Source organism: Lissotriton vulgaris, chromosome 5 (genome assembly GCF_964263255.1).
Source record: "Lissotriton vulgaris chromosome 5, aLisVul1.2, whole genome shotgun sequence".
Lineage (NCBI taxonomy): Eukaryota > Metazoa > Chordata > Amphibia > Caudata > Salamandridae > Lissotriton > Lissotriton vulgaris.
The window spans coordinates 811,854,881-811,880,180 of NC_141693.1; the positions used below are offsets into that span (position 1 = coordinate 811,854,881).

The 25,300-nt window shown below is 47.2% G+C and overlaps 1 protein-coding gene across 3 annotated transcripts in view; it reads left to right on the plus strand.

Moving 5' to 3' along the window:
- NUDT13 (nudix hydrolase 13) overlaps window positions 1–25,300 on the plus strand; it is a 756,871-nt gene that overhangs the window by 72,272 nt on the left and 659,299 nt on the right. Inside the window, exon 2 of one of the 3 annotated variants that reach the window (XM_086922287.1) lies at window positions 7,004–7,104. The exons of the other annotated variants lie outside the window; for them this stretch is intronic. The gene's annotated coding sequence lies outside the window, so the exon portion shown is untranslated. The remainder of the gene's footprint in view (window positions 1–7,003; window positions 7,105–25,300) is intronic. 3 annotated transcript variants of the gene reach the window in all.

Sequence of the window (25,300 nt, forward strand, 5' to 3'; positions counted from 1 at the left end):
ACCAAAACCTGACTTTATGGATAAGCTCCTCCGTGGTCTCAACACAGTTACTTTTGACAGGTGGTACCCCTACTAAGACCGCCACTAAGGGGGTTGCTTCTGATGGAAAATCCAGCCCTACCAGTTCAACTCTAAGATCTTTGGGATTCGGAGCTGGGCTCGGTGGTGTGCTAGACTTTTGCTGACTAGACTTAACAGGCCCTTTAAAAATCCCTCCCATTGGGCCATTGCTTGTGTTGTGTTTACTGGGAGGTCCTGGAGGAACCAAGGTTGATGCCCTATCCTCAAAATCACAGGTCCCAACACAAAGCAATTTAGAACTCCTACTACCTTCAAAAACATCAAGACTACTTACGCTATGAGCTTGACCCCCTCCAACACTAAGGCCATCAAGTTTAGATTCAATTCTAATTACGCCAGGTATGGCCAGACGTGGTTCCCGGGCTCACTGTGCCACTGGATTCATACTAGCCTGCCTGATGAGGGGTGATGCCCCGAAACTGGTCCCAGGAGGCTTGTTTCCGGTCCAGGGAGGACATGGCTCGGCAGTTTGGGCTAGCCTGTTCCCATGCGGCACAGGGTCAAGACTGATTTGCGTATGGCTGAGTCTAAACTGGGGTGGCATAGTAAGCAAAAGAATGCTGGATTTAACCTAGATCTCTTGACTGGGGGTGAATGTTTGATTTGCTCTGCATTCCCTCCATCATCTGTGTGTCTTTTGCTTTCTCGCCTTAAGTGCGCCAGGTATGCCAAGACTTGTGTCCAGGGGTCACTGTGCCACTGGATTCAAGCTAGCCTGACTGATGAGGGATGATGCCCAGAAACCGATCCTAGAATGCTTGTTTCAGGTCCAGGGAAGACCTGGCTTGGCAGTTCAGGCTGGACTGTTCCCATGAGGCACAGGGTCAGACTGATTTGCATATGGCTGGGTCTAAACTGGGGTGACATAGAGAGCAAAAGAATGATGGATTTAACCCAGATCTCTCAACTGGGGGTGAATGTTTGATTTGTGCTGCATTCCGTCCATCATCTGTGTATCTTTTGCTTTCTCGCCCTAAGTGCGCCAGATATGCCCAGACGTGGGTCCTGGGGTCACTTTGCCACTGGACTCAAGCTAGTCTGGCTGATTAGGGGTGATGCCCCGAAACCAGTCTCAGCATGCTTGTTTCTGGTCCAGGGAGGACCGGCTTGGTAGTTCGGGCACTGTGAAGTTTAGAGAAAAGTGTTTGAGACACGCAACATAAGGACACATGGCGAGCAGTAAAGATTGTTAGGGTAGAAAGCAAGGACACTTTATTGTAAGAGTGAAGGTCTTAAAAATAAGGTGCGAATAGAAAACAGTGATGATAATGACACGTGTAGGGGGTGGTGTTACAAAAGATTGGTAAGCGTATGAATGGTTCAGTTGAGGAAGTACAAATTGAAAATTTCTCCTTTAATATGTTTTTTGATTCAGGTGCAAAGATTGCCTTAATTCCAAGGGAAGTGTTTGTGAAAGAGTTGAGAGGAATAATTAAATTGTACAAGCCCAATGTATGCCGGCACATGGTAGAGAGCCCTTAAAATTGCTAGGTTGTTTCGTAGGTAGCATTAATTCTAAACGACGAGATGCAACTGGAAAAAAATATGATTCATTTAAGGGCGACTCATTAATTAGCTGCTTTCATCAAAAAAATTTAGTTCCAGCAGTCAGACTAAGACGACAGGCAGACGAGAAACATGCTGGGATGGAAAAGCTAGACTGAGATTGAGTTCCCAAAAATTATTTAAGGAAGATTTGGAATGTGTTAAAGAATCCCTTCATATGATCAAGCTAAAGGAAGAGTCAGATTCCAAAGTGAAGAAAATCAAGAATGCACCCACTTTTTTTTTAGAATATCTTTGCCTAGGGAACTTGAAAAGTTGAAGAGCAATGGCATTATTGAGGAAGTGGAAGTGACTGACTGATTAGCACTTATTGTAGTGCCATGCAAGGCCAACAGTGAGGCCAGGTCGTGAGTGGATTTGTACGACCTAAACAAATGTGTTGTAGTGTGTCACTACCCTTTGCCAATATAAATGAGCTAATATTGTCCATACTGAATGGGTCCAAATATTTTTCGGCATTAGACCTGACTTCAGATTTTCATCGGGTGAGGTTGCACCACAAATCACAGTAATTAACATCATTCAGTAAACTGTTTGATACATGCCTGAAAATTCCTTTTGGTTTAATATCTGCAGCTTCAGTCTTTCAGAGGGTCTTGGTAATTGTGTTTAAGGGAGATGATTCAAAAGGCAGTAGATGTTGGTTTGTGTTGAAAGAAGAAGCTAAAAACCAACAAGAAGGTTTATAAATTGTCACCTCGCTCTAATATAGGGTTACACCATTTGACCTTTTAAGGGTAAGAAAAGTCAATACAAGAGTATGTCCACCTTGTATAAATGATAAAATAATGAGTGGGTGTCACGAACATGATAAAAAAGAGTGTTGTGAGAACAGGGAAGAGAGAAAGGTGGAAGAAAGAAAGACAAGGTTTTATATGTGTAGGGCTGCAAAGACTGAAGTGGAGATAGGTTATCTGATGAAAATCAGAAACCCAAGGAAGTGTAATGTCTAATCACAATTCACTGATCTTATGATAAAAACAACAATCTTCAAGAATTCAGTCAAGAATGAAGACCATAGGAAAAAGAACCTGAACAGAGAGTTGAAACGTTCACCCAGGTCTAACAATCGGAGTAAGCAAAATGGTCTTGAAGAGCCAGAAATGTTATGTTGGGTACCAGTCTACTTCGGAGACTATGCAAAATTAGATTATATCTGAGCTTTCCTTGCTTAGTTACCTCAAAAGAAAATTCATATTTCTACCAGTTTGGTTTTCATCTTGTCTTCTCACATGTAACACTTCTCCAGCACAATGCTTAGTTGCCTTTTATTGTTCACTTCATCTCTACTCTTCATTGCATGTTATTTGTGGTCAGAAGGAAGTGTGGTATTCTTGGAATTTGTTTTGAAACTTGGATTGCTTAGAATGTTTGATTCAATTCAAGAGGAGTATAGGTGAAAGAGGAGCTGTGGAGTGAGGGATGGCGGAGGTTGTATATATTATGCATAAAATAAGCTGCTTATGGCGCAGGTGGCCTAGTCTTGGATGATGAAGACTGGAGAGAGGCCGTTTCCTCCCCAAAAGTTGTAGCCATCCAGATGCGACTTAGATTGGTGCAGTTAAAAATCTTGCACAGGGTATACGCCACTGGCCCACGCTTGGTACATATGGGTTTGGCGGGCAGCGGGGAATGTAGGAGGGGATGTGGAGAGACCGGCACATTCATGCACATTCTGTGGCACTGTGGGGCAATACAGGAATACTGGGTTCAAAATCACGAGAAGATCAGGGAGGTGGTGGGAGTGGAACTGGCGCTAGAGACACAGCGTTGTATACTGAATGTCTGGGAGCTGACTGATTTGACCTCGCATGGGAAGCAATGGGTGACCCTGGCATGCATGATAGCCAAGCGTAATACAGCCCAGTTGTGGGGGGCTGCTCAGGTGCCGCACATTGAGAAATGGATGGAAGACCTGGACTGGTGCATGTTCAGGGAAAGAGCGGTTTACATTGCTAGGGGCTGGCCCCGTAAATGGGGGAAGATCTGGGGAGCGTGGACGGCTACAGGGGGGATATTTGTACTCCACCGAGTGTTGATGGGGAAGTGATGGCGCTGGGGTCCCAGTAACCCATACCGTTATTCTAAATATATTCTGATTATTGGAAATGTGTAATCACTTACTACGAAAAGATATATGTCACCTGATGCTTTTTGTTTGTTTAAAATAATAAAAAGATTTAAAAAAAAAAAAGCTGCTTAAGAATACCATTTGTATATTGTTGTTCCTTATTATAGTTCCTCATTGGCATGGAGATATGGTGAGGTTCAGAATGAACCTCTGACAACTGGTGGTTGTTCCATGAAAGCTTTGGGCTTCCATGACACATTTTACATGGCCAGTGCGTTTAATTTCTTTAATTTTTTGGAAGTTAGAACTCACCCTTTTGCTTGAGAAGACTTGTCCAAGGAACTGCAGGAGGTCCTTTAAGAATTCTCATATCCTTCTGTGTAATGTCCTGTCATAATCTAATATTTTCTACAGGGCTGCTCACCACTTCCTGTGGTGCTCCAATACTTTGGTAACTTATATCAGAATTTCCCGATTAACATTCTTTACACTTTTAAGTCTTGCAAGTGCCTTGTGGAAAACCTCTGCTTTTGAGGAGATGCCTCATCTCAACTATTTGTACACGCGTAGAGGATTTTATGATGTTTCCGTTAATTTTTCTATTGGTCCCCAGCATCTAGATCAAGTTTGAAAATCATTTGGATACGTTGTGCTCCATCAGTATGTTTCCCATGTTTGGTGTTGACTGCTTTTTTCTTGAGCTGACTTTATTGAGAAAGGGCATATCGATACTTAGCCTTGACAACACCTGGATCTTTGGGCTTACATGTGATAACCATAGGAGATACCTGTGGTAGTGGGTGGGGGACTTTCTCACTCACCACTTCTATCTTCAGCTTGCTTAATTTAATGTCACCTGTGACAGACATGTAGCAGATAGATCTGTATCCTACGCCCTAAGACTCAATGGTCTGATCAATGCGAAAGGACTGGTTTGGAGGCAACCCAAACCTGTGAACAGGTGACAGAGTTCACACACAAGGTCCTCTATTTTGAATTTATTTACTTTTATCATTCACAGGTCTTTCTTGATGCAGCTATTGACAGTTGTGCCAGTGCCATTTTCAGTGACGTCGTACTTTGCCTTGACTGGCCCCATTCCATGCTGTATCGTCATCTAAAATGTGTCTGCCAGTCACAGCAGCTCTATTTCACCATATGGTTAAATTTGAGTGTGGGTTGATGCCAGCCTTGGACTGGTTTTTAGCAGTAGATGTCTCTTTCATCTGACATTCACAGATGTTCAGGTGACTAGTAAGGCAGTGACCCTCAAGCCTTGAACAATTAGTTCATAGTTTGACTAAGATCTTCTTAGTTTTCCATTTTGACCAACAAAGCATGCTAAGGATATGCCTTCCTTTTCTCTCTTTTCATTGGCGGAGATGAGCTCGGGACTGGGGGCCCGGTCCTCGCACTTAGCAGTCACTGTGTAAACCTTGGTGGAGCTTATCCCGAAGGAGGCCAGTCACTGCTTATGCTTCTGCAGACAATAAGGATGTGGTTTATGCTCCAGCAAGCTGAGCAATTCTTCCCCTGAGCCTGCCATGTGTCTACAGTATTCTTGTTATTGCCACACTATCCGCACACTCTGAATGGGTTAATGGTTGTCGATGTCTGATAAGCATTGTCCTTTGGAGGGCCTTGATATCTAAATTTATCAGTGTGCTCCAACTTGTCAGCCAATATTTCACTTGCTTCTGTTTTTATTGCCATCTTTGCAAGTGCTTTTTCTATCGATGTGGCACATGCAGTGCATAGTTCATGCAGCCTTCTAAGAACAAGAGGTTATTCGAGTTTCTTGCAAGATTGGTTTGTCAGTCTAAGATACTTACTCTAATACCCTTTGATTATCCGTATTCTCCCCTCCTTATCCTGGTCATCATCCACGCATGTGACTTCACATCGGCAAGCATAGAAATGATCAAGATATTCTACAGTATGTTCCACCGCCTCTTGCAATATGATATTTGTATTGGTAATTGATCTGGAGATAGAAATGTTTCTCATGCGACACAGCAACTTTGTTTTAGTCATTAGTATTCTTTCTTGTCACATAGTGCAGAAGCCTATATAGATCTCATTGTCATTTTGACATAATTATTTGATCTCTATATCCGCACTTTGAGGCATGCGATGGTGGGATCGTCAAGCTCACTGAATGAGGTAAGGGAATTTTGCCTCGTGGGAACTCAGCATGTGCTACAAATATGTATTACTCCATGCAGAAAAGTATCAGCCTCTCAAGTGTCATCAGTCCACAAGACATCGCCTCTGCATGACAAACACTCCAACTGTCATTAAACAGAACAAGTGACTACCAAAGCTGACATCACCACCCAGCAGCTAAATGGGCATGGGAGAGGCCATCCTCATTGTCAGTTTTATGAAGTAAAGCCTGGTGGGCTGAGAAAACGTACGACCTTATTGTAGAAATTAAGAAAGCATACACATTGGTTAGGCTGGTGCTTGTACATGTTGAGTCCCGTGTAACCAAACAGTGCATTCCCACTCGCGGTGGACACAAGGGGAATTGAAGTTTATAAAATATCTGCTTGTCAAAGGACGAGATGCTTCAGAAATCAATTTATCCAGTAAAACAAAACTCAAAACAGTTGACCCTTTTGGTTTCATGCAGTAAAGCGCGAAATTATGGCAACATTCTCATTGCATTAGAGCTCTGATACAAGCCTCTGTGATTATGTCAGGGCTCATGATATATCCGAGTTTGTATTCTCGCATGGCCCACCTTTCGTCAAATCTATCTACTGGTGTTGGAATTAGATTAGATTCCGTGTCTTTTAAGCTGGAAATATTATAAAGAAAGACAAATTGGTTGTGGTGATTTTCAGCTGCTCAAATCGTCTCTCAATGCACACAATTGCTGTATCAACAAGAGCATTAAAAAACTTGACGCACAATTGCTCTTTTGCATCTATTATTGGTGTGTCAGCTCCCTCATATCCAAACATTTTCTTTTTCTTTGATTTTCTTCAATCACATTTAAATTATTTTTGAATTTCCAATTCATCTGCAAGTTCATTTTCTGAGATCAATGCAGCTGTAAATCCTTCATGGCGATACTTTTTAGGAATGCAAGTAGTTCCTGAACGTGTTTCACAGCTACATCAAGCTGCATGTTCTCAGTCTGCATCAGATTACTGACTGTGTTGATTCTCATTAAAATATCATACCACATGACTAAACATAGGAGGAATTCCTATGATTTAAGCTCTAATGCGAGTAATGTTGCTTCACCGCTGGGTTTCACATCTTTATTCATTTCAGACACCTACAGAAGTGCTTCATGTATTAGACTCATCTGAATTCGGACCGCTTTGACGCTTTCCAGACAGCATTCCCACTGAGTAGCAGAGAGGCTTTTGAGGGTAAGGTGCACTCCAGCTTTGGTTAATGATTCCAACTTTTTGTTGATGCAGAGAACAATGAGTAAAGTCATTGAATAATACCAGAAATGTAGGCAGCATATGCAGATGAAGCTGCAGCATCTCTCAAGATCAGGTTCCGATTGTGACAGGCGCACAGTGTAAAAAAAGCCTGTCTGTTCTCTTAAGATTCGAGCTTGCACACCACTGTATTGTCCACGCTGCATAATTTGGTCCTCGACTGCTGCATCATTCCAGTGGCCCTGGTTATATCAGTACACCTACACCCCAGCAGACAGCATGTTAATGACTGTGCTGTCTTACTGATCAAACTACAGGCATAAACACCTTCACTGGCTTTGTTTGAAAGAGCTTTGTATTAAAAAAAGGAGTACATAATCAAACAGTTGATCTCTCTAAAAAATAGTAACACTTTCTGTAGGGCTGCCCTTTGATTACGGTCATTTAAAAGCTGCAATGGGGTGACACTAAAGAACAGGAAACTCACTGCCAAGGCCATCTGGTTATAGTAAAATAAGCAATTTACACAAGGAGGAACCACAGTTGTTCTCGCCCATGAGCAGCTTCACCAGGGGAGCATGGTCAACCTATGAGAATGCAACAATTTCACTGGTAGCTGAGTGGAAACACCACAATGACACAGATTCACTTAACTGACATATACACCCATCTCCCCACTATTGAATGCCACTGCCCTCTTTCTTGTTAGAACCAGTAATAACAAAGTCAGAATGTACTCCTGTATTTTTTTATAAAATAGGTTTATGTTAAGCATGAGGAAGTGTCTTGTGATTTAATTAGATTATGACTGTGTTGGTATGGTTTTGCAAAAAGCAGTGTTTTTAGTGCAGGTGTCTGTGCATAACTCAAAGAGGATGTGTCGAAGTACAGGAGGTGTTTAGCTGGTAGCCAGGCTTCCTCTGTCACTGCAGCCCAGCTGCAGAAGTCTACTCCCTTGTCACCACGCTGGGAAGAATCCCTCCTTAAACCCAGGGAGGCTTCAAACGCCTACTTCCAATGAAGCCCTTTACTTGTAAACCGTTTACTGACTCTGCAGCAAAAAGCCCAAGGGTGAATGCTGTGCTTCATAAACTCATAACAAATACCAAAAAGACATATTTACATATTTCCGGCGACGACCACAGAAACAGCTGCAGCAGGCAATAAGCAAAAGTAAAGAGAGCGCTGAGGACTAGTGCTGTCAACCATGAGACCCGCAGACACAGTGCCCTCAATGCAAGGGCATGCTGGGCAGGTGCCTGGGGCCCCCACAAGCATAGGGGCCCCCATGCAGACTAAAATTTAACACTGATTCTCATTTTTTATTCCTGAAAGTGGTTGTGTAGGCTGGGCTCAATGCACTGCTTTGCACGAGGGCCTATGATGCTGTTAAGGCAGCCCTGCCCAGACATGGCAGTGAGTGGAATAGTTGGTCATACATTTCACTATGCAGTGATCACTCCAGATGTTTTCAGCAGCTCTGCCAGTGCTCAATTTGAGCCGGTGGTTTCCGGTGCTCGGCACCGGCACTTAATTGACGACACCGGGGCTTGTGACAGTCTGCCACAAGGTTGTGCTGTCTATCTAATTTAGAGATGGCCACAACAACAGTTAATTATTAAGTCAATATACATAAAAAATTATTATTCCCTGTCACCCAAGCCATTCTTATAGCCTTGGGGGCCTGAAATAGTCAGAATTGTCGCATTTAGAGTAGTGTGATGGTTAGTAGCTGTGTTGTTATTAAAATTGGCGGCGGGGGCAGTTTGTGGTGGAAGCTGCAGTGACCTCCTGATGAGAGCCCTGGCACGTATGTTGGTACAAATTAAGCACTGACTGCTCTGCTCTTTGAAAATGTTCTGCCAGCCATAAATAAACTACTGCAGACCACTGCTGGCTGGGTGTGTTTATTTTTGCCTCTTTCATTGAAAGGCTGCATGCTACATTGTGCGTTTTTTGTGAAAGGGCAGGCCCTGTACCAAGGAGCGATATACCCACTTAATACAGACATGCAGATGGTATTGCCAGACTTCTCTCTTTTTTTATATTACAGAGAAAAAGCCTCAGGCAAAGCTCATTTATGCAGATCAGATAACTGGTCTGGGACCACAGGCTCCTAATCCATGACTCAGCAAGAACCACAAGGGACATAATACTTAAATATGGCTGCAAAATAAGAGTTTTTGGAAGTTCTAAAATTAATAGAGAGGTATAGTCGGTCTTTCACTTGCAGTGCCAGATGTCATGCAAGGCGGACACACTGTGGTTCAAAGGTTACACAGGAGGATGAGCATGTCATGATTATTCTCACTGAGTAATTGTTATGGATGATTTAAGATCCAAAGGTGGACAGTGCTATCACTGTCTCTCTGTGCAACTAATATGCTTAAGTAGACTTAGTGGGCAGGTATGAAGCAGATCCTAAGAGCTCTATAGTTGCCTCACATGTGTGTATTCTGTGACCTGTAGTTTTACTTTCCTTCTGCAGCGCTCGGTGTGCCAGATGGACACAAGCATTCACAATGCAATATGTCTCGCATTTGTGAGAGTTTAAGCTATTAGCATTGTAAATGGCAATGCCTTTAATTATGTTTTAAGAATTAAAATATAAATAAAAGGCATTGTTATTTACAATGTCAATAGCTCAAACTCGCTTAAATGCAAGACCTATTGCATTGCAAATGCTTGCTTTACATGGAGCACCAAGATTCAACATTTAAAATTAAATCAATGCCAAAAATCCATGCAGTTCTTTCACTGTTCAAGGATAATAGAAAAACGAATTATTTATATGAAAATGGACCGTGGAAGGAGCTGCTGAGGCCTCTTGAGTTCACAGCAGCAGAGCAAGCCTGAACATAAATGAGAGGAAAAAAAACAGCCCACTTAAGCCTCAGGGACTGGGCCTCTCCCACAGGCCGAATACCTCCCTTCTCAATCCAACCCTGGCATTGCATAATTACTACAAGGCCCAGGGACGGGGGGCCTCACACCTGAACCTTTATGCTTGATCCAGTGCTTCGAGGCCCAGGGAGGGGGGCCCATCCCCTGGGCCTTGAAACTGTAAGGACACACTTCCCAAAACACGCAGTTTAGACACAAAGAAAGGTCAAAAGGCAGTTGATCTGGCTGCCCCCTCCTCCCCTCACCAGCCTCCTCTTACCTGTGTCCGGCTGCCCCTGGAAACAAAGGGGCCTTCTGTCGCCTGGATACAAAATGCACAAAGGGCGCCTAGAATGGCCGGTACTAAACAGCGGCGCTGCCTCACTCTGACACTGAGCCAACATAATTACTGGCCCAGCTGGTGTGCGGTCCCCCATTCTGTTTGTACCTTCCACCCACCCCTGCACCCCCAGGAATGTCACCACGCCCTGGCCAGCAAGGTCAAGACGTAATGTGGTAACTTGGGGCAGGGGCGGGCCTCGCAGGAATAGGTTGGCTAATTGTTAAAGTGTGGCCTTTCACACTGATGTGGGGGCCCCCTGTTTTTTGGCAGAGTGTGAGGCCCTGGGCAGCTGCCCACACTGACCATGCCTAGCGCCGGCCCTGTGGTGGGTGCCTGGTACCCTTCTGCCTGTGGCTTTACTATCTTTGCCTGCGGGGAGGCCCGTGGTCGGCCTGGTGCAGGAGCGGTCGTGATGGGTGCTCCTGGATTGGGGACCCCTCCGGACCCCGCCCTCCTGATATGCCCGCTGCTTGCCTGCTGAACCTCATGGCCCTCCCTGTTGCAGCTGGCACATGACAGCGGGTCCCACCTTACCTGGCCGGCTTGATACACTCTCTGGGCACCCCACAATTGCGACTTGGTGGCTGCTTCCTCTGTCTGGGAGGGCCCTGGGGGTTTTCGTGTTATCAGCGGGACGCTCTACTACATGGCAGGCGTGGGTTACTTTCATCCGCACATCTAGGGAATAATTTCTAGCCGTTTGTTTAAACACCCACAGGATGGAGCGTGAGTCTGCTCCGTGAAGCCTCTTATACGAGCATCAGAGTAACAAACTCTCCCAAGTTGAACCCGGCCAGCACTCTCATTAATCGTGTGATAGAAGGGAGATTTTACTTGGACGATTTTTGCAAATTTCATATGGAAAGTCTTTCCTTGTGACCAATTCATTCTATGGCCCCTGCGTCTCTTCATTATTAGTTTAAACACTGACCTTAGAACGTCGTCCTCACTACTTTGGACACGCCTGCTTTTTCAACATTATCAATTGCTTCACTGATTAGGAGAATTCTAGTTACATCAGCATTCTCCCAGATGAGCTCTACAGGTCCCATTGCCTTTTTTATTGAAAATTCCTTATATGCGCCCTGAGGAAGGTGATATCCCAAAAGTATAAAGGGTTCCACCGAAACGCGCGTGGCGCTCTAAATCAGTCCCCTCTTTTCATTTATTTTGCAAGCTGATTTATTATGTCAAAACATTTTCTATTGATTGGGAATTGTCTCTTGTCTGAATATAATCAAATTATAAAGTTTCTTTGTGTTAGGACACCAAGCTTCTGGTTAAATTAAAAAAACCACTTTGAACTATGGTATTCCCTGTTTGAAACAAATGTCTCTGTTCAAGGACACGCAGTGTGAGGGGACTCGGTGTGTATTATGATGTTTTGGTATATATGTGATGTATGTATTGGTGGTTTCGCGTGAGTATGTTGTGGGTATGAAAGCGATTGTATTGCTGACGAATGAAAGGTGTTCAATGGGATCCGATGAATTTTTCTGAAATTCTTTAGCCACGATTTGTTCTCATGAATACATTAATGTTTTTGTATAGAAAAGTCAAAAAATAATAAATTAAGCAATGACTACATTTTTTTGAATGCTGTGATTGATTGCAGTGGTATAGCAAGAGCGGGCAATGGAAATAGGTGACTTTGAGGGCCCTGCGGGTGCCTACTGTACCTACCTGCCACGCTTTTGGACTTTCCGCAGCTACCCTGCCATGGGTCGGAGCGAACCCAAGCAGCGCAAATTGTCCTTTGATCGGCCTAGGGTGCGGATCACCAGAACCCTCCCTACGACATGGATGATGACCAGGACTCCATGGTTCCCTTGGGTCCCCCAGGATGGGTGGCCTCCATACTGACTGAGCTGCGCACTGGATTCCGCGCCATTGGTGCTCGCTTTGACACACTCGCTTACTGCTTGGAACGCTTGGACCAGCGACTTGACAGACAGGGCACACACCTTGACGCTTCAGAAGAGTGCAAATCCAAGGTCGAAGACATCCCTGCCTCTTTATCCAAGCACCTGGAACAGACTGAGAGACTCCCAAATGCAGTCACCAATAAGAACGAGGACTTTGAGGCGCCCTCTCAGCGCAACATCATCCGCATTATCGGCCTAGTTGAGTCCCCCAACATGAGCCGACCGTAGCAGTTTGTGGAGAACCTGCTGGTGGAACTATTTGGCGCCCAGCATTTCTCCTCCAAGTTCCTCTTGGAGAGGGCATAGAGGTCCCTACTTCCCCTTTCACCGCTGACCCGTGATCGGGTGCCTCCTGAACTACAGGGACCAAGATGCTGCCCTTCGACAGGCATGAGAGTGCTCCCCGCTTCTCTACCGGGGGGTTACCCTCTTCATTTATCCAGATTTCACCATGGCCTTACAGGAGGCCTGTGGGAGACACATTGCTTTCTTGAATCTGTATGCCCCAAAAACTGATGACCCTCCCTTTCTATCGCTCAGTAGCTGCCTTGCTAGAAAGCTCCAACGCAAACATCATGCTAGTATGTGGGGACTTTTCGCAGTATGCTAACCTTAGGAACGCATTTAAGGCCTATATTAGTGGAGACACCAAACAGACAGGGGTGCTCCGCGACTTCTGCAATAACTTGTCCCTTTTGGAGTCCGCACTCCAAAACATCGACGAGAGGAGCATCCCCTTGCCTACCCCTACCTACCTCCAGGAGCACTCTGTCTTGTGGGAGTAGTTCCTTGAACTGGCACGCAGATAGGGCGAAGGCGAGCACCCTAGTCAGACTCTTGCCCGTCTGCTGTTCCCCCATCCCCCCACTAGCTTCGGGTATGTTGTGTCCTTGGAGCTGGACGATGGCACCCTCATTCCCTCTCCAACGGTCATTCTCACTGAGGTAACCTCTTACTATGCAACACTTTAGACATCTCGACTCACCTCTGAGTCCGCAACGTGTCGGAATTACTCAGAGGAGATAGCTATGGTTTGGCTCTCTGACGGCCAATCTCAGTTCCTCAGTGAACCATTCTTTGCGGAGGAGATATCACAGTCGATTGACTCCCTGGATGGCTCGAAGGCCCCGGGACTGGACCTCCTGTTGTTGCCTTTTACAAGGAATATAAAGCGATACTGGTTCCCCATTTGCTTGAAGTATATGCTGAGGCCTCATCCATCAGTGTCTTTCCTCCTTCCATGTGAGAGGCAGTAATCTCCCTCTTACTGAAACCCGGGAAAGACCATCATTGCTGTGCCTCATACAAACCTCTATCCCTCATCAATTTCAACAGCATAATCTAGGCCAAGGCTCCGGCTAACTGCCTGTCCTTACTACTGGAAACAATATTGTCGCCGGTGCAGCCCGGATTCATACAACATCATTACACCCCTTTAAATTTATGCACCATCTTCTCAGTTTTACATTGCATATCCCCTGACACCCCGGCGGTAGTCGCCCTACTTGACGCAGGGAAGGCCTTCTACTCCCTGGAGTGGCCCTTTCTCTAGACACTCTGCGGAAACTCAAAATCTCTGAATAATTTACCTCCTTTGTCTCTTTCTTATACTCTAAAACAACAGATCACATTCATGTTAATGTATCTGTTATCGACTCCTTCAGCATCTCCTGGGGCACCAGGTAAGGTTGCCCACTTTCACCCCTTCTATTTATCATATCTATTGACCCCCTGGCTCGTCACCTCCAGGAGCACCATATGCACCACGATCTGCAATTAACCATGCAGCCACTTTTTATGTCCATGTACGCAGACGATATTCTCCTGTTCATCAGACACCCTGCCTCTAACTTAGTTTCCATTGTCTAGGAGGTGACCTGCTTTGGTGAACTTTCCGGCCTTGCCATTAACTGATCTAAATCGGAGTTGTTCCCCTCTACCTACCACACCCCCGACCTGCACTTACCCCTTTCAATCGTCCACCAACACTACCAAGTACCTAGGAGTGATTTTACACAGGAACAAGGAACAGGTCATCCGGCAGAATTACGGGCCAGCCATCGAAAGACTCACCGCCCAAATTAACTGTTGGATACAACTTCCCTTATCGTTGACCGGCCGCATTGCCCCTATAAAAATGGTAGTCCTACTGCGGTTTCTTTATCTATTTGTTAATATTCCTATACCCTTGACCATCACCTTTTTTGCTACTCTTCGAGGCCTTCTCCTAAAACTGGTTTGGGCTGGCCGATGACCATGTGTTGCCTACAGCACGATCACACTCCCTTGTGACCATGATCGCTTTGCAGCCCCCTACGTCCGACTATACTTCCTCGTAGCTCAGGCACATTTTGCATACCACTAGTTCCAGTCGGACGCTCGCCTACCCTACGCCAAACCGGAGTGCGTCCTGGCTGATCCGACACCTCTGAATGCACTCCTACCATTGGGCATCCGAATAGACCCCAACGACATCCAGACCTTGTCCACCACTTGCTGAGCCTGGCGGACGCTCAGTGGCATGTTGGGCTTCAATTTTCTCTATTCGCCCAATCTCCCTCTACATGGGAATCTACGGCTTTCCCTCACCACCAAAAAATTAGTACACCGCACCCTCCGTAAGTAGGAGCTCCACACTCGGAGATGTGTTTTCAGACAGCCCTGGGCTCCCGGATCCCGTCCTAACCGATCACCTCTGACTACACCTCTAACCCATCTGATATCAGAACCCGATGGTCCCACCTCATCATTAAACCTTATAATGTATGCACAGCTGACAAGTACTGGGCATTTTGCTGTGCCTAGACTAGACTGATCTCCCCTTACCACAGACATAAACTTATGCATCTCCGCAGAGCCTATGTTATGCCTTCTCGGACTGGCCCACATTGACCCTTTCAAATCCGCTCTCTGCCCCAAATGTCGTGGCCCTGATGCAGATTTTCTACATCTAACCTGGCCTCCTTCTGGGCTGATGTGTTTTAGGTTCTCTCCGGTATGATCTCTGTAGCAGTTGACCCTTCCCCTTTCATGGTCCTCCTGGGTAATGTCGCCCCTATTCCCACAGCTGCCCGCAGATTTGCCGCAGTTGCTTTGCTCTTAGGTAACCGCAAGATTGCCCTACACTGGGGCAGCTGTGTGCGTCCCACCATGAAAGCCTGGCTTTGCAGCATGACCTTTTGTGATCTGACAAGTGAGGTATATTCATCCATCCTACCCCTTACTTCCTGTCCTAAAGATATGGCAACCTCTCAGACTGTATCTCATGCGCAAGCTCCTGACCCTCCCTTACCTCCCAGACCCCCCAATGTGCTCCTCCCCCGGACGGTTTCAGCCAAGACACAGACGCATAGCGTCCCGCGCACAATTCCCCTCTCCTGCCCCATTTAACTCCTTCTTTATGTCATGTCACCTTCTCCCTTCAGAATTGTCCACTGGTCAACTGTACTTCGCTATTTCGTATAATGTTCTGCATGTCTATCACAAATACTACAATACTTTTTAATGTACCTAGTTACTTAGGGGCGTGGCTTGGACGCCGATCGGGATGGCGGCGTGAGCCTGCAGCTCCGCGCCTGATCCCGCAAATCATCCTGTAATAACTGCCTAAAGCGCTGCTCGCGGCAAGGAGACCCCGCACGGAGAACCGGGGGGAAGCAGCTGTGAGCCGGCGAGTGACAAAATACGGCGCTAAGACCCGATTCCGGAGACCCGGGGTGCCGAGCTGCAATGTGGAAGATGGCGGCGGTCGAGAGCAGTAGAGGCCGCTCCTCGGCACGAGAGAGACCGCGGACGGAATGAAGTGTGATCCACGGCCATAGGAGGTGAGCGGAGCGTGGTCCCGGCAGAGCAAAGCACCGCGGAAGCGATAGCGGCGAGGAGTGCTCCCCGTTGACCTGGAGAACGACAGAAGCGGCTCCCATCCCCCCACTCCCCAACATGGCGGCCGTGTGACGACTGTCTCTCTTCCGAACGGCGGCCTTGGCTCCCGCGGCCGCTGGCAATCACCTGCAGCTTTGCGGCGGTCTCCCAGGAAGGGGAGACACATACGGGACAGAAAGGCCGCTTACATGGGGAGCGCACATCACCAGCTACGAGGTTGTGTACCGTTCCGAGCGCGGGCTCTGGCAGAGTAAAGCTCCTGGAGCAAGACATCGGCAGGGGCGGCCATTGCAGTGCGGTACAAGGGCTGGACTTGGGCACGCTAATTGAACAAACTGAGGTTGCGGGGAGCTGGAGAACATCAGTGTTACACTCAAACTGTATAGCTCGATGAAAGGCGGTGGTGCTGGGACTGAATAGTACTGAGATTGGCCGTTAAACTAACACAGCGCCACGCCCGTAAACAGGCTGCGCATCCAGCTCTGGCCGACGGCTGTCTGCCTTGTTGGAGGCGTGTTGTTGGTTCCTCCGGGTGGCTGAGCTGGGCCTTCCATGATTTTGCTGAGTGACGAAGGAGTACAGAGAGCAGCCTTCACACGACGGATGTAGGTGGGGGCTGGGAAAGCCCCAAAAGGCAATTCCACGACGACGCACGAGGCTACCAAGATGGCCGCTAGTGGCAGTGGCCTGGACGTGAGGCAGGGACATGACAAGGCGACCACTCCGGGCACGGATAGCGGAACCCATCCTGCCCCGAACGCAACTGCGCAGGAACAGAGATTGAATTTGCGACTGGATAGTATTCTGGAGGCGATAGCCGCGACCAAGGAGTCCCTACATCAGGACATAGCACAGGTCGCCACGGGACTGGGCCTCCTGAGGGCGGACCATGCTAAACTCTCTGATAGAGTAAAGGAAAACAAACTGCTGCTTCAGGAGCTCAAACCAGCGGTAGTGACCGCAGAACACAAGCTGACGGATATCCTTGGCCGCCTGGCGACATTGGAGAAACGTGCGGAGGATGCCGAAAGCCGTAATAGGAGGAACAACGTAAGGGTGGTTGGCCTGCCGGAAAAAATTGAAGGGGATGACGCAGTGGCCTATATGGAGAACTGGTTTAAAACGGTTGTGGCCCCGGAAGGCCTCTCTCCCTTCTTCTCCTTGGAGCGAGCGCATAGAGTCCCGGCCCGCCCGCCCATGCTGGGCCGCCCACCCAGGCCGATGGTGGTTTAACTATTGCACTACAAGAACCGTGACCTACTAATACAGAGGTTACAAAGAGGGGGGTGGAACCCATGCAGTCACAGGGACCTGGGCGCTATATGATACATATATAAGGGGGTCCCCGCAAGGAAAGTGTATTGTGAACTACATACACTAGGAATATTCAGAATAATTCAATTATACAAGGAATTTACAGGTATTGTAATTTATTAAACAACACCACGTAGTTGCCGAAGGCAATATACAATCACATAAAATTTCAGGCCCCAAAGGGGGGAAAAAGGGGAGGGAAGGGTAGTGCTCAGGGGAGTGTCAGGTCAAAGAAAGTAAACACAGTTCCAGAAAGAATAAATGGATTACAATATTGCGATCAACGTTGTGACAATTATGATGCGAAAGCCCAGATTCAAGGCATACATTGGAACTTATTCAATAAATGACATTCAACGGTCACATACAGCATTCAGAAATATCGGGGCATGTGCCAGAAGTCCAAGGAAAGAAACAACCGTCGACGTTTCGACCCCTATCTACAGGCTATGTTGAGTCCTTTCTCGGGGTCTTCATCAGGACATCTACAAGGGCTGGGAGGGGTGGTGGGGCAATTCTATCTGAAAAAGTTAATAAAGGATTCGCACTTTAGTACATAATAGGAGTGAAAAAAAACATCCTATCTAACATTATAACAAAAAATTAAAATAATTAATTACCATGGAGTACGGCCTGACTGGGCTCTGTACAAGGAAGGGGAATACGCCACGCAGGGTGTCGTGGTCGATCACAATTGTGAAAAATCCTCAAATGCAGAGGAGACAACAATCGATAAGATACAAAGGATGAAAAGTGTCCTAGGATTTAATGCTGTCTGGTAAAATGAGACTACACTTACACACTTCAAGGTTAGGACGACTGGTAAGTGAGTAGTGGAACTATGGTCGTCAGGAATCAATTTCAAAGTCGGTGCAGGCAAGCACGGGCTGTGGGTAAAGATAATGGGTTACAATTTTACAGAGTAGAACGTGTATGATTTCTAATGACGCTGGACTAAATTAATGTCCGGTTACTGAGAGCCTGTAAATGATTTTAAGCGTGTGCAACTGCTTACACGCAGGGACAATGGAGACTAGCAATCGCGGAACACATGAGAAGAGTGAATTGTGATACGGATCACTAAGCAATCTATGTCTAAGATGCAATTGTGCGTTAGGGCACTTTGAAAAATCTAAAAATTGTGAAATCAAAATTTACCTCCAGGTTGGCGCGAAAAGGAGAGTAATTGTTCTTCAAATGTGGAATTTGTTAACGGCCCGACGGAACCGTCAAGTGGTCCACAGGTCAGGAAAGGCACGAACACGGTAAACAAGAAGTAGGGGTGTAACCGAATGCAAGACGAGTGAATCTCCAGTTACGAAAGGCACTCGAGAAGGGCTGTTGAGTACTTACAGGTAACCAAACGGGCAGAGCCGTCTACGCCTGTCATGCAACAAACTCCGCACAGACCGCTACACGGAGTTAGGGGCGGAGTTCACGGATGTTGGAAAAATTCACTGGCATACTTCCTAGCGGGCCCCATCATTTTGGGAGGCGACTTCAACTCAATCACCGATGTAGCACTTGATAGGTCGCACCCACCATTGGCTGATTCCCCGGTACGCAGGCTAGCCACACACAGGAAAGACTGGCAGGAGAGGTGGGGCCTCATAGATGTGTGGAGGGAGCAGCATCCTGAAGATAGGGACTATTCCTTTTTCTCAGCTTTGCATGCGTTGCATGTCAGGATTGACTCCATCCTATGCAGTGGCCCCCTGGCCGCCATGATTGCTCACACGGAGTACCTTACCAGGACCATCTCAGATCATAATCCCTTATTAGTGTCAGTGCAGTGGCAACAGGTGAGGTCCGCGGTCCCGACATGGAAGCTGCGACCTGATACTTTAGAAGATCTAGTATTTAGTGACAAGGTCCTACAGGGCATCGAACACTACTTTGGAGAGAATGAGGGCACAGCTGCCACGAGATCGATCGAATGGGATGCGATGAAAGTGGTGGTGAGAGGCGTATGTATGGGCCGGTTTTCGAATGCGAGGACATCGGTTTTGGCTGATCTGGAGATGGCGGAATGTGTGTTGAGGGATCTGGAGCAACGTAGACCTGAACGACCGGACTTACAAGCGCAGTTACTGGAGGCCAAGGAACTAGTGGCTACAGAGACGGAGCGGCTGCGATGCTATGATTACAAGCTGTATGTCACCAAGGTACATGCAGAGGGGGATAAAGTGGGGACGCTACTTGCCAAGCTTGCCAATCCAGAACCTAGAGGTTGCCCGGTAATGAGCATTAGGAAAGAGACGGGGGAAATAGTCTACTCGCAGACAGCTGTTCTGACACGCTTCCAGTCCTATTACGTGAGTCTGTATGAAAGTCAGCTGGGGGTGGAGGTCTCCGCGATTAGCGAATACCTAGAATCAGTTCATCTCCCAGTCGTAGATAGTGAGGATGCGAAGGACCTAGGTGGCCCCATAACGCTGTCAGAGATCCGGGTGGCCATTAAGCAGATGGCTAGAAATAAAACGCCGGGGGTGGATGGCCTACCGATTGAATTCTACGTCAAATATATAGATGTTTTAGCGCCCAGGCTGTTGGTGGTGTACTCTGAAGCTAGGACACTGGGGCACTTGCCCAAGTCAATGAAGGAAGCGCTAGTGGTGCCGTTGCTGAAGCCCGGTAAGGAGGCATTGGATGTGACATCGTATAGACCCTTGTCTATGCTGACGGTGGATTACAAGATCTTGAGCCGTATTCTAGCCACCAGATTGCTGCCACACATGACTAAGCTGGTACACAAGGACCAGGCAGGGTTTATCCCTACTAGGAACACGTCAATGAACATACGCCGCTTGACCCGCGTACTAGACAGAGCTAAGGATTCAGATCAAAACCCAGCGGTATTGTCGGTTGACATCGAAAAAGCTTTCGATAGCCTTGAGTGGAAGTATCTGGATGAAGTATTGGAGAAGTTCGGCACAGGGGACGGATTTGGGCGATGGACAAGAGTTCTCTACTCGTCCGCTACCGCAAGGGTACACTTGGGGTCAGTTATATCCTCGGACTACCCGGTGCGCAGAGGTACAAGGCAGGGTTGCTCGCTGTCTCCCCTGTTGTTCGCATTGGCAATGGAACCACTGGCAGCGCAGGCGAGGTCGGGAACAAAGTACCGTGGGGTCGGTTGTGGTGAGGAGTTGCATTATATATCGTTGTATGCAGATGATCTGCTGTTGTATCTGGCAGATGCGGAGCGGGCTCTGGAGGGAGCCGTTGAGATGTTATCTGGATTTGGACTGATATCAGGCCTAAAAGTAAACTGGAGTAAAAGCTGTGTTTTTCCGTTACGGGTGGACATGTTGTGTCCCCCCCTTTCAGTGGAGGTAGTCTGGGAGCCCACATGCTTCACCTACCTGGGGGTCCGCATTTACCATGAGGCGGCGAATCTGCTGGAGGGAAATATAGGGCGCTGCATAAGAGCACTAAGGGGGTGCATGTCCTTTTGGACCTCCCTCCCTCTGTCAGTATTAGGCAGGGTAGCGCTGTTGAAGATGGTGGCTTTACCACGATTGCTTTATTACTTCCGTACCCTGCCGATCTGGATTCCACAGCGGATCTTCAAAGATTTGAAGATGATGATCACTGACTTCCTCTGGGGACAAAGACAACGTAGGGTGGCACTGACTACTCTGCTCAGACCCAAACTCGAGGGAGGGATGGCAGTCCCTGATTTCGAATTATATTACCTGGCGGCTCAACTGCAGGTATTGACACAAAACATTGCCAGAGAATTCAGAGGCCCGGATCAAGATCGAGGGACTGGTATCCAGCGACATATCTTGTCGTATATAATCATGCAACAGAAATTAGACTTGAGGGATCTCACGATGGAGGAACGGACCCTCCGGTTGTGCTGGCACAGGAGCCTGAGGAGAGCGAAGACAGCCCGACCATATGCGCCAGAGATCCCGTTAAGGATGCTGACGGCGCTGCCGCATGGGGGCGATTGGTCCCCGTTATTAGAATGGGAGGAGCTGGGCCTGCAGGTAGTTTGGGACCTATACATAGATGGGACGCTGGTTCCCTTCCAGACGTTGCAGGATCAGTTTGGTCTTCCAGACGGGGACTACCTTTTGCATGCGGCGGTGATCGCGGCGATGCAGAAGCACTGGAAGGGAGGGCTAGTGGAACTGGATACGACCATGGCCTGCCAGTATGTGGTGATGGCTGCGGGCACATTTAAGGCGGTGACCTGCCTCCATACTAGAATGTTGCATGAGGGACTGGAACCGCTGCAGGCGCTGAAGACAAAGTGGGAGACCAGCATAGGTAAGCCCATACCGGATACGGTCTGGGGCCACATTATGAAACGGACGTGGAAGGGCAGCAGGAATGCACGCTTCCAACAGGTACACTTCTTCATATTGCATAGGGCCTACCTTACCCCGGGGAGGATTAAGCGGTACTTTCGAGTGCAGGATGCAATGTGCCCGTAGTGCTTGGCGCTGGAGGTCGAACTGGATCACCTGTTATGGGATTGCCCGAAGTTAGGGACGTACTGGCAGGAAGTGGGAGAACTCCTAAATGTGGTAACTGAAAGGGAGGTGGAGTTTTACATGGCGGCATGTCTGCTGCTTTGGTTCCCACACACGGTAAAGACGAAAATCACGAGCAAATATATTGACCTGGGACTCATACTGGCTCAGAGAGAGATTACCTGGCACTGGAAATCCAAGGAGGGCCCATCAGTGAGGAGATGGATGAATGAGTTGTTGAAATGGTCTGGATGTGAAAGTGTGATTAGAATGCGACAGGCTGCCAGAACTGACAATTATAAGAGTTTGGAGATGGCGAGGGCTTGGGAACTGATAGTGCAGGCGCTGCGGGACTACATGATAGAGGACGAGGAGTAAGTACACTTAGGAAGTAGGGCTCCATGAGGCTTGCATGGACAAATGCATCCCCCGACCTGAGGCGAGCTCATCTAATAGACCTACATGATTACACCCACATCAGCAGCAGTGGGGGGGAGGGGAGGGAGGTTGGAGGGGTGTTATTAGATATCACAGTAATGTCGAGCAATATGCCTATGTTTAGGTCCTTAGGCTGGCCCTTCCAGAAGTGGGACCCCTGGGCGGGCACCGCGGGTCTCCGGGGAGTGAATATGGTCGAACCTGGGGCAGACCGCCATAGAGGGCTCTTACGTGTTCATGTGGAAGTGGGCACTAGGGATACTGGCTCAGCCCCTGTGAGGTGTCGGGCTATAATTGGTGATATCTAGGGGGGAGGGATTTGGGGGGGCAAAAAAGCGGATACTGAATGGTGTTGTTAACCAGACACCTCTATGAGGTGACCACCGTGACACTTTCTTTGTAGGAACGAACTGGTGCGCCACCCAGCCTCCGGTATGTGGGCTAACTGGCTTTGTATGACTTTATTGCTGTTCCTAGGCATGCAGTGTCTTGAGTGAAATGGTTCACCTACTTGGAGGTCTTGTTTATAATTTTGCAATAAAAACAGATTTAAAAAAAAAAAAATTTACCTAGTTACTTACTGCTCGTCACCACTGTTTCTGTATTGTACCAGCAAACTGAAACTAATAATAAAAAAGAAAAAAAGAAAATGGAATTCACAAACGTATTGTGCCTAGTTGAATTCCGTAAACTCGTGACCCCTGTTCAAACTACCTAATCATTCCTTCCTCACTGTCTGGGACTATGTTTCTACAAGACATGCAAACCTCACTCAGTCACTTCAGTTACATATTCTGCATAATATCCTCCTGCTTAATTGAAATGGTCCACAAGCTACACTCTTTCCAAGCCCCGTCAGCAACCCTTTCGTCCAAGTCTTTCTATAAAACTCCTCTTTGCCTTGTTTCACCTCATAAGAGTGTGCATCTTGCAGGCAACACCTGATCTAGTCCCATCCCATGTGCCCCTGCCCACTCCACAGATATAAACGTCCCCTTTCCCTCCCTCATCATTCTCAGATAATAATTGGCAGGCTCACATCAAGCACATTTTTTGCCATCAAGTTCTACTCCACGCGTAGGGAATGTTCAAACATCTTCTGTTTGATCTACGACTCATCGCTTGACTTCTTTTCGTAAGTGAACCCCAAATTCAGGATGATACCCCACCAAACTGAAATGAGGCCATTCCCACAGAATACAATATAATCTATTGCAACAAACCTTATCAGGTAGACAATGTCTTAAGTTGTCTTAAAACAATAAAGACCATGAACATTGAATATTTTATAATGACTCAATGAGAACCTCCTTGTGAGATGCTCGTCAACTTCTGCTTTTACTTGATCATTACTACTTATACACAGAACACATCTGAGTAACATGAGTTTCAAGGGTACCTTAATGGGTTCTGTGACAGAGACCATATTGAGTCACACAATTTGATGTATTCTTGGGAACTGAAACATTTTGGTTTGACTATTCAAGTCTAACTCAAGAAAGACCCATCACATCAAACCTTCTAGCCCGCAGCTTACAACAACTTCGAGCATGGCATTTTAACAGAAAGCTGCCACATAATTTGCAGCACCCACCACACCATTTCTTTCTCCATCAATCTCCTTTTCATATTAAATCAACTGAAATAACAAATATAATAAATAGTTATGGAAAACTGAAGAAACTGTCTCTCACAACATTAGAGTCATGCCTCATCAATCACCTACCCAAAATAACAACTATCAGAAGTGGCCTAGTTCTACAACTGGAGTACCAATGCTTTAGACAACCAATTACTGTCAAAGTCATCCCAGGAACCAAATAGAGGGAAAGGACTCCATGGTCTAATGAAAGGATAAGCTGAAAAGCGAACTTGATCCTTTTTGGTGCATAAGTAGAAAGTCAAATGTAAACAATGATAAATCCCTCTACAGTGCTACAACACAAAAAGCAAAACAGTATAGCTAAAAAGCACCTAGGCTACTCGGGGCAAATAACCAGTGCAGAATGCAGCCCAAAAGCACTACAAAGGATTTCTGACCAGGTCTACAACCCCTAATGCACCACAATCACAAACTTTATGCAACACAATTTCCAACAAAGTTATCTACAAAGTAAAAGATCTTGAAGACCACTTTGGTAATACAGCAAAAAAACTAAACGTACACTGAACAGGAACAACATCATAAATAACATTAACACTCAACAGTCTCTAACCTCATTCAAACAGCAATCGGACATTGAAATTAGTGACCTAATCAAAGCAATCACCCCCAACATGATCTCCAACAGATCTTGCCTGTGCAAGGACTTTTAAAAGTGTTCTTATTGGGCATGGCCAAGATGAAGGACGGGTGAGACGCATCCATCTGTCTCTCAGTCCCCGTCGTTTCTTTTGCGATTCTTAACACCCTCCCTGTCTGCTCTAGCGGGTTCCCTCAATGGTTGAAGGGGACCTGATCGACGCTGGTACCAGTGGATCCCACCGGCCCCCTCTCTGACCCCCAATTTGGTGCTGGGAGCTGTGGTCAGAGAGGCTGCGTGGCCACCTTTCTGGAGTAATGGCAGCTGCTGACGTGGTGGGGGTATTTGATGCCCACCCGCATCCCTCTATTCTGGCAGAGCAACAACACCCTCATCGCATAAGGGAGCAGTGTGCTGCTTCTTCCTGATGCCCACCCCCCAGCTCTTTTTTTGTCGGCCGCTGGCTTCCCCTGGTGCCGGCACAGGAGCAGTACTGACTAGCGGGCCCATCGGAGCGGGCACCGCGTCTGGCAGGTCAGCATGTAGAGCCCGAGACACTCCTGGTACGAGGGGGTGGCAGCGGATGTGAGACACCCCCCTTCCCCTTCTTCCTACATTTCCAGTGGAGGGACGGCAGGCGACCCCAGTGGGGCCGTGGAACTG